Source organism: Bubalus kerabau, chromosome 5, assembly GCF_029407905.1.
Source record: "Bubalus kerabau isolate K-KA32 ecotype Philippines breed swamp buffalo chromosome 5, PCC_UOA_SB_1v2, whole genome shotgun sequence".
In the NCBI taxonomy this organism is placed as follows: domain Eukaryota; kingdom Metazoa; phylum Chordata; class Mammalia; order Artiodactyla; family Bovidae; genus Bubalus; species Bubalus kerabau.
This window is the reverse complement of record NC_073628.1, coordinates 27,821,538-27,831,297: the sequence shown is the minus strand read 5'-3', so window position 1 is coordinate 27,831,297 and position 9,760 is coordinate 27,821,538. Positions and strand designations below refer to the sequence as shown.

The 9,760-nt window shown below is 41.1% G+C and overlaps 1 long non-coding RNA gene across 2 annotated transcripts; it reads right to left on the bottom strand.

Moving 5' to 3' along the window:
- Nucleotides 1-758: 758 nt before the first annotated feature.
- LOC129652593 (uncharacterized) lies at nucleotides 759-8,990 on the bottom strand. 2 transcript variants are annotated; one of them, XR_008714595.1, is made up of 4 exons: nucleotides 8,357-8,990; nucleotides 4,653-4,808; nucleotides 1,135-1,286; nucleotides 759-1,044 (listed from the first exon to the last, which is right to left on the bottom strand). It is a non-coding gene; the product is annotated as an uncharacterized LOC129652593 (long non-coding RNA). The 2 variants fall into 2 exon arrangements; XR_008714596.1 differs by having other exon boundaries at nucleotides 4,653-4,696.
- Between the last annotated feature and the right edge of the window lie 770 nt (nucleotides 8,991-9,760).

The window sequence follows — 9,760 nt, the reverse complement described above, 5'->3', positions numbered from 1 at the left end:
ATTACAAATTTGTGTGTGTGTGTGTGTGTGAGAAGTTGTTTTTTGTCATGTCCAGCTCTTTGTAACCCTATGGACTATAGCCCACTAAGCTCCTCTGTCCATGGAATTCTCCAGACAAGAATACTGGAATGGGTTGCCATGTCCTCTTCCAGGTATCTTCCCAACCCAGGGATCAAATCAGCATCTCTTACATCTCCTGCATTAGCAGGTGGGTTCTCTACCATTAGCACCACCTAAGAATTTGACCAACCCAGTATTTTGTGTGGTACTGGAGAACTTTACTCTCCAGTAGAGCTGGAGAAAATAAAAGAAATACTGAAACAAACTATTTAAAAATAATTAAATTCTATGTCTGTAGCACTGAATCTGTTTACATAATGAATATCAACGTGGGTCCAATTTTCAGAAAAGACTTAAAGAAGGTGGTGAAACATTAATCCAGTAAAAATAGGGGCAAACTTTTAATTTTCCTTAACAGAGGGTCTCTCTGCCTTGATAAGATTCACCTCCATGCATCTGACTCTAACTGCTTTAAATTAAGCAAAGATTCCAGCTTTTAAAGCTGATGTCATCATTTATAAAATAGGAATAAAACTACAACCTTCTTCATGGGCTGGTGATGACTATCCAATCAAATGATGTCTGAAATGAAAGTATTTTTATATCAGTTGCAGTGCATTCAGTTACAAGTAAGAGAAAACCAATTTTAATTTTGGCATACATACTACAAGGAATTTATTCTCTTTCCCAAAGAGAAATACATTAAAACTATAGTAGATCAAGCAAGCTTCAGGCACAGCTTGATTGGGCCTCTAACTTCATTTTTCTCCGAATTTCTCTAATTTTTCTTTCTTTGTGTAATGGATTTATCCTCAGGCTGGCTTCCAGATTTCTTCAGAGTATGGTTCTGAGACCATCTTCATCGGACTCTATTGAACCAGAATCTTGGGGTATATGGTAGGGAACGGATGTCCAGGAATCTTATGTTTGAGCAATATTTCAGATAACTCAGACATGCTAAAAATTAGAAACCAATGGAGAGCCCTGAAAGAGGAAGGCAGAAAGCACATAGTCCTATTCCAGATTTCCCAATCACAGCCTACAACGATTATAGGGCTTCAGCTAACTACTTACTAAAGCGCAATTCATTCATCCTCATTCCAAAGGCCCTCAGAGAGAAACTGAGGTTTGAGACTCTATTAACATGATGTTTCACTCAGGTCTCTTTCGCCTGTGTCCTTCCCTTCAGACATTTGACACACACACCACTGTCTTCACAGAGGAATCTACAGAGGGAGAGGCATATGGAAGTGAATTTTCAGAGAATATCACTGGGATTTTTTATTGCAGCAATAAAAACAGATTCTGGCTGTATTAGAAAAAAGGGGGGTTCATTAGCTAGATATTATTAATAGGTAGAGATGATGAGAAGGTGTTTGATCAAATGGTCAAATGAAAATCACATGTCTGTTCTTTTGCACATGAGATAGAGAATGAAATCTGGCATTTGGGGAATCTGAATTAAAAGCTACTCTCTTCTAAGAAGACTATATATATAAAAGGGAAGTATCCAGAGAAGAAATAAGAAGTGAGGCCTTCTTACCTATAAGAAGGTAAGAAGGAAAAAAAAATTACCTGATTAAAACATGGGCAAAGGAAATAGGTATTTCTCCAAAGAAGACATATGAACGGCCATGAGGTACATGAAAAAGTGCTCAGCATCACGAATCAACAGGAAGGTGCAGATCAAGACCACAATGAGATATCACCTTACACCCTACTTAGGATAGCTATTTTTTAAAAAAGATAAATATTGGCAAGAATGTACAGAAATCAGAACACTTGTACACTGTAGATGGGAATGTAAAATAGTATAGCTCCTATGGAAAAGAGCATGGAGGTTCCTCAAAAAAATAAAAATAGAACTACCATGTTTAGCAATTTCACTTCTCCGTATTTACTCAAAAAAATTTAAATCAGGATCTTGAAGAGGAATCTACTTTCCCATGTTCAATGGAACATTATTTACCATAACCAAGATATGCAAACACACAAATTGTCCAAAAACAGATGAACTGATAAAGAAAAGGTGGCATATAAACACAAAAGAATATTATTCAGCTTAAAAAAGAAACCTTACCATTTACAACAACATGGATAAAATTGGGACAAATGATAAGCTAAATAAGCCAATCCCAGAAAGACAAATACCATAGGATTCCACTAATATAAATAGTCAAACTTATAGTCAACCTTCTAAAAGCAGAGAGTGGAATGGTGGTTGCCAGGAACTTAAGATGGGGAGTTGGTGTTCAATGGATATAAAGTTTTAATTATGCAAGATGAATAAGTTCTAGAGAACTTTTGGGCAACGTTTGCAACCCCAAGGACTGTATCCTGCCAGATTCCTCTGTCCATGGAATCTCCAGGCAAGAACACTAGACCGGGTAGCCATTCCCTTCTCTGAGGGATCTTCCCAATCCAGGTATCAAATATGGGTCTCCTGCATTGCAGGCTGAGCCACCAGGGATGTCCATAGCAACATTAAGAAGGCACATCTTGCATTAGGCATTCTTACCACAAAAAAGGATGAGGGAACACAAGGAATCTTTTGAAAGTTAAGAATATGCTTATTACCTTGATTATGGGGATAATATCATGGGTATATGCTCATATCCAAAGTCATCAAACTGTATACATTAAACATGTGCCTTTTTTGTATATAAATTATATCTAGTCATTTTTTTAAAGTTTTGTTACTTTTCCCATATAATTTTTTTATTTTTATTTATTTTTTTAATTTAATTTTATTTTTTAACTTTACAGTATGTATTGGTTTTGCCATATATCGAAATGAATCTGCCACAGGTATACATGTGTTTCCCATCCTGAACCCTTCTCCCTCCTCCCTCCCCATACCATCCCTCTGGGTCATCCCAGTGTTTTCATTTTTATTCAGTTCAGGAATTTTTTCTTTTTGGCTGAATGCCATGTGTTGGGATCAGTTTCCCAACCAGGAATCGAACCTGTGGCCCCTGCAGTGGAAGCACAAAGACTTAATCACAGGACCTCCAAGGAAATCCCAATAAAGTCTTTTTTTTTTTTAAAGGAATGCGACTAGATGCTGGGTAGCCAAATAATGACAAATGCCCGCTGCAGAGATCTCTGGACTAAAGCATTTTCCAAGGAAAACTGAGCCTGTTTCTGGAAAACATCTCCCTGGGTGTTAAAAGTAGATGATATGGGTGGTCAGACAGCACCACCAATGAATACCAAGAAGGAGCCAAAAGAAGTTCCAAATTCATATTCTTCCCATTTATATGACATGCAGGGGCTCTACTGTGCAAGCAAAACCTCTACAGTTCAGGAAAGATCCAGTAGGTAGGGATGGGTGAATATCCTTATAATATTTTTGTCCGAGATTCACATTTATCTTCAGTGAGATCTAAATTAAGAACCTGGGAGTTTTCAGAGATTCCTAGAAACTCCAATCTGTAAAAATCATTAGAAATCAAATAGCACACTGGTTTGAAAATATTTTTGCTGCAGACACACTTCTTCAGAGCCTGATATGGAAAGCAGACAAAAGTGGGGTCACTATGGCTGATTCTTGTTGAGTTGACAGAAAACAACAAAATTCTGTAAAGCAATTATCCTTCAATTAAAAAATAAAGTGGTGAAAAGACTCATTAAAAAGTGGGGTACAATTCTAAGCCACCCGTTCAGCTTCCCCTACTTCATCCACACTCTCCCCACTCCCCAGACAACTCTCTTGAGTCACCCGTGTGATGCTATGAGAGTCACCTATTATTGCCAGATAGCTGGCCTAATAAGCCTGTCCTCAAACTCAATGGTTTCTAACAAAGAGAATTTATTTTAAATCATGCAGTTCTACAGAAAGCATGGGGTGTGGCATGGATTAGGTGAAGGAAGGGTAGCTGGTTAGAGTTTAACGGAAGCAAAGAAGGCCCTGCTAGCTTAATATACATTGCAAACTGTTTCACCGATAATGCCCACCTTTGGGTCCTCTGCCGCCCCTCCTATTTCTATCACATTCTACAAGTTTATAGACTAACTGTTCAGTGCTTGACCCTACCTTGTATACTTGAGAAGCCGAGTTCAACCAGTGGTGGGAGCTTTTGGCACTAATTTACACTAAAGAATAAATGACTTCTTGGATCTGTTCTCTGCATGACTGGTAGGACTTGTAACCACAGACAGCACGGATGTCCAAGTAGACGAGAGCAGTAAGAAAGACACTATTGCGTAGAAGTTGTTGTTATTTAGTCGCTCAGTCACATCCGACTCTTTGCGACTCCATGGACTGTTGCCCGCCAGATTCCTCTGTCCATGGGATTTCCCAGGCAAGAATACTGGAGTGGGTTGCCGTTTCCTTCTCCAAGGAATCTTCCCTGACCATCTCCTGCATTGCCAGGCATACTTTACCACTGAGCCACCTGGGAAGCCCACTGTGTAGAAGGGCAGGACACAAACCGGGTGGCCGAAAGTCAAGTGAGCCTATTTTGCCAAATTCTGTATCTTATACTTTTTTTAAGAAAAGATATTTCCCAGGACCTGTAATGCAGAGCTGTATATTCAAATCATGAAATAAACACTTCATTAACTTGTTCATTCATCAAATATTCACTCACCTCCTCTTTCCCGGGCAGCAGGAACTTGTCAGCTGATTGATCTGCTAGCAAAACAGTGATTCCAAGAGATTATCATCATTTTTCTTCACCCGCTACTTTCAAAGGGCATTGAAAACACAGATCTGACAGGGTAGTTAAAGGGCCAGGCTCTGTGAACTAGAGGATTTCATGCAAATATCAGAGATTTCCATTATCATCAGTATCACTGTAGATAGAGGAGGAAGGGGCTTAACACATGATCCCTGCTTCAGGTTCCAGGAAGATAGAGTCTTGGAGGATGATCAAAGCTATTTTTTGATCATGTAATCATTTACTGTATCCCCAGGTACTATGGTAAGTGCTAAGGCTACAGCAGTGAATGAGACCGATGCATTCTGTGTCCTTGCGGAAATAAACTCTAGTGGATCGAGGGTCAAGGGCCAGTGGTGATTGTAATTTCTTTGAGTCAGTATTTACTGAGTGTTTTTTCTGTACCAGCCTTGTGCTAGACATATAAAGATTAAAAAACAAAGCACACCAATGACAACCATCCATCCTCACTTGCCGGGTACTCATAGACACAAAGACAGCAGCTAGGCTGACATATGAAAATCGCTATCATCCAAGACATACTTTAGAGCTCCAGGGCACAGGTGAAGTTGCTATTACTTCTAACTGGGAATAAGGAGTCAGAGAAAACCACAAGGAAGTATTGACATGGAAGAGCTTGGAAGGACAGAGTAGAGTTCACCAGATGGATCTGTGAAGGTTGGGTTAAGATTTCATCCTTAGGGTTAACAATGGGTCATTCAAAATGTTACCGCTTCTGAAAACATACCAAGAGAAACAGAAACAACTGCAGCAAAGCAGATTTAGGCTTCATTTGATTCATTTACAAGCACAGTTACTTAAAAATTAGCTTTCCCTCTGATTTTGTTAAAATGTCCCCATTGAGACCACTCCAGTACCAGTCCAGATATTGGGTGGATGTTGACAAGACTGGCTGATGTACTGACTCTTCTACTTATTTCTTTAAACTTACATGTTGTTTACCAATTTGAAAAAGAGAGAGGGAGGATGGAGAGAGAGAGAGAGAGGGAGGGAGGATAGAGAAGGAAGGGAGGGGAGGGAGTAAAGGATAGAGGTTGATTCTGGGGGCTCATTAATTTGAGGTTAGAATCTAGTGCAAAAGAGACACTAGTTTTAGAAAGGAACAGCACGGACTGGCACCAAATGAGAAAAAGCATGTGGAAAAGGTGGAAAAAATAACAATCAAGTAAGGGACTGAAAAGCTCTGAGAGGAGTAAGTCAGAGAAGAAAGGTGACAAGCAGCACGTGGTACAGATGACCTAATTCCCCAATCAGCAGGCTGGGCTGTTGCTCTACTTACTAGGAAAAAAGGTAAAAAAAGAAAAAAAAATGTAAAATGTTACTTCTTTGCACACAATCACCTACAGCTAAAAACTGCTTCAGCAGAGTGAAAGCAATTAAAAATTGGCAGTTTATAGGGTGGGAGTTGGGAGGGAGGTTTAAGAGGGAGAGGATGAGTGTATACTTACAGCTGATTCACGTTGTTGTATGGCAGAAACCAACACAACATTGTAAAGCAACTATCCTCCAATTAAAAAAAAAAAAAACACTGGCAGTTTGCAGAGAAAGAAAATTAAAATTTCACATTTTGTATGAAGTGAGCAGTCTGCAAACTGGCTCCTCTAAGCCAGCTGAGATTGTGCCCTGGGGGTCGTTGCCTTTAAAGGTCTACCAGGCTCATCTCCTGACCTCTCTGGAGCCTTAGGCCCAGAGAAATTTCCTACTTTGATGATGATTCCTACTTGTCATTCTCTCTGGTTCCATTCAAAAATCTCCTTCGGCCTTTTTTTTTTTTTTTACAAGAAAACAGTGGAAATAGGCTCCTGGGGAAGATGAAGCTATTCTATTTTTGATTGCTATGGCTGAGTCCTAGAAAGTTCCATTCCTTGAAATGTCTGGCTTATAGGCAGCTGCACATGACCTGATTTTCAAATAGAGTCCCAGACCACCTCTTCCCCAGGGGATTTGCCCTTTAAGCTGCACAGCCGACAGGCATCAAATGATACCCATCCCGACGCTGGGAGCCCAGAGAGAATTTTTCCGTTTCGCAGCTGAACCAAACTTCACAAATGCACCAGGGGAAGAACTGGTAAAAGGTTGAGCTGGAGTGACTGTCTTCAAATTGGAATACTAATGATGACCTTTAATGAAGCCTGACAGTACAATCTGTTTCTCATTGTTGTTTAAGTGCCAGCTCCCAAGCACACCCTGGTTTTCAAGGAAGGGACAGACTGGGATAAATGGGCCCTGCTGGTGTGCAGGCCTGAATACAGCTGATCTTTCAGCTGGGATTAAATTAATTAAAGTGATTCTCTTGGCCACAGAATTCGTCTTTTTATCTGTCATTATTGTATTGTTGATTAATCTCCAGTGGAGGCTAATTGGAATCTGAGCTTTCGGAGGCGAGGGATCTTGGAGTGATTGGGATGAAATTGCCCTCATTTGGAATGGCGAGAACAGGAAGGGTTGTCTTAGTTCTAGACGTGAAATGAGTTTGTTAATTTAAGACCTCCATCAGAAGACTACAACAGCCCAAGGCAAGAACAGTAAGGCAAAATGAACCTATATGGAGAAAGCTTTAGCTGTGTGGGCTTTGCCCCAGATTAATAATCAATAGAATAGTCGCTAAGAAACCTACTATAAGCATGGCTTTGTGCCAGGAAATTAGAGGGACCCATTCATACGCCATGGCTCCTTAAATCGGGTACACTTTAGTTAATGAGATGCCTGAGTCCCATGCCCTAGAGGAATCTGGAAAAAACTTGAAAACTCATCTAGTTCAAACTCTCATTTTACACATAAGATGGAAACTACAGTCAGCAGTGATGATGCTCATCAAAGCTAGGGTATTTCTTGAAGTGGGAAAAAGGTGCCAGGTCATGACTGGAACATCAAGATATCAGCTGGGTTCAAAGAGAACACCGTTTCCCCTTCTACTCTGAAGGCTGGCATGAAACTGGAAGGATGACCCAAGGAGGGATATTGGGACTGGGAATCTATGAGAGAAAACAAGACAATCTGAGACAACCTGCAAGGGAAAAAGAGAACCAAAGTTCTGTTTCTATTAGTAAAGGCTTTTTAAGTTGCAAGTGGCAGAGATTTGATTGTCCTTTGCCTCCATGGCCACTCCAGGGAGGTATATTCTAGTGGAATTCCTATTTTGAAGGCTCTACTGTTAAGCCATTCTCTCCTATAAGTTTGAATTCTGGCGTCTAGGTATTGACCAAAAAAGCTGATTGACAAGGGGATACACACACACATATAAAATTATGACTGATTCACATTGTTGTGTGGCAGAAACCAACACAACACTATAAAGCAATTTTCCTCCAACTAAAAAAACAAAAAGCTGATTGATTTCAAGACATTATTCTGCAAGCTTCTGACCTCTCTGGCAATAACAATATGTAAAATTGCAGTTGGCTGCTCCCGTTAGTATTCTGTGACCGTGAACTCAGGTCCAAATCCGAGATCTTATCTGTGATCCTTAAATGTAGACATTACCAATGTGGTTTCTGTCTCTTAGCAACAGCCTTCCCACTTTAACGAATTCCCACTCTGATCAGTAGGTGACACTTTAGCCTCTTCTAAGCAAAATAAAAGCCTAAGGTAGGAAACAGTTGATGTTTTCTTACCTCCAGGCTGCATCTCAGTCAATGGCCGTCTCCAACAGAGCCAGGTGGAGGGTACTCAGCAGGAGGAGAGAATACAGCAGGCCAGGCTTCCCTGTGCTATGGTTATACCTGCATCCCAATATTATTTTCTATTCTGTATTCCATCTCCTTCCTTTTTAAATTTATTTTTGCTCTTTTATTTTTGGTTGCAAAGGGTCTTCATTGTTGAGTGTGGGCTTTCTCTAGTTGTAGAGAACAGGGTCTACCCTGGTTGTGGTGCAGGGGCTTCTCACTGCTGTAGCTTCTCCTATTGCAGAGCACAGTCTCTAAGTGCATGGGTTTTGTAGTTGTGGATTCCTCCCGAACCAGGGATCAAACCCATATCCCTCGCATTGGCAGGTGGATTCCTAACCACTGGGCCACCAGGAAAGTCTTGTCCCCTTCCTTTGTTTGTACAACCTAAAGAGTTGATAAAAGATTCATGTTTTCCAGCTCAGGCAGATACAACCATCTTGAATGGCTGGCCGCAGCAAAAAGAGCATCTCAATAATGTACCTGTGTTGCACTTGGTGTATGTCAGAAACTCACAAGGGCTCAGTCCTGAAGCAGCCACCTCCACCACATGAATGTGTGGAAAAGGAAGTCCCTTCTTTGCTGGAACTCACCTGGTAGAGGGTGGGGAGAATCCCAAGTGCTTCACCCTCCTGGGGCCACTTCCATTGCTGCTGCTGCCACACAGGTGGGGAGAGAGGTCTGCTGTTTCCTTACTGGCTCTTGCCTGGAGTAAGCCAGGGAACATTAAAAGACCTCTGTCCACAGGATTCTCTCCTGCAGGTCCTTGAATGCATGGGCTTTCCTCAAAGCCTTTTACATCTGTATCTACTTGTAGGTTTCAGGGTGCCCCCGAGTCTGAGACAGGCTGTCCAGGAGGGACAAAGGCAGCAACCTAGGAGAGCCACAGCTGGGCTGTCCCTCAAGGACTGGGTTCCCTACCCAGTCCTCCTGCTTCGATCCCCCTCGCAGAGTCCTCTGACAGTTGCTTTACACGTTCTACCCACAATTTTTAGTTGTGGTCAGAGAAAGCAATGGGGTGTATTATGCTTATTCCATTCTGACCAAAACCAGAAATCTTCTGTGTTTTTTCATCATGTCTCCATTAGTCTTTGAACACATCTTTGCTTTTGGATTCAATAAGGTGTTCCAGGGTCATCTTATATTTTTTTTGTCCAGCTCTTGAATCATTCATTTCTTAAAAGAGTTCTGGTTCTGTTTTATAGAGAATGGTATTTAGGAGCCAAGATCTGGGCGCTAGATCGCTATTTGCTGTTGCTACTGCTTTTGGGTTTTGCTTCTTCCAGACCCTTTCATGGCTCTTGGGTCCTCTCAGTGATCAGACCTTAAAAGAAGCAGCCATGGTACCACAGA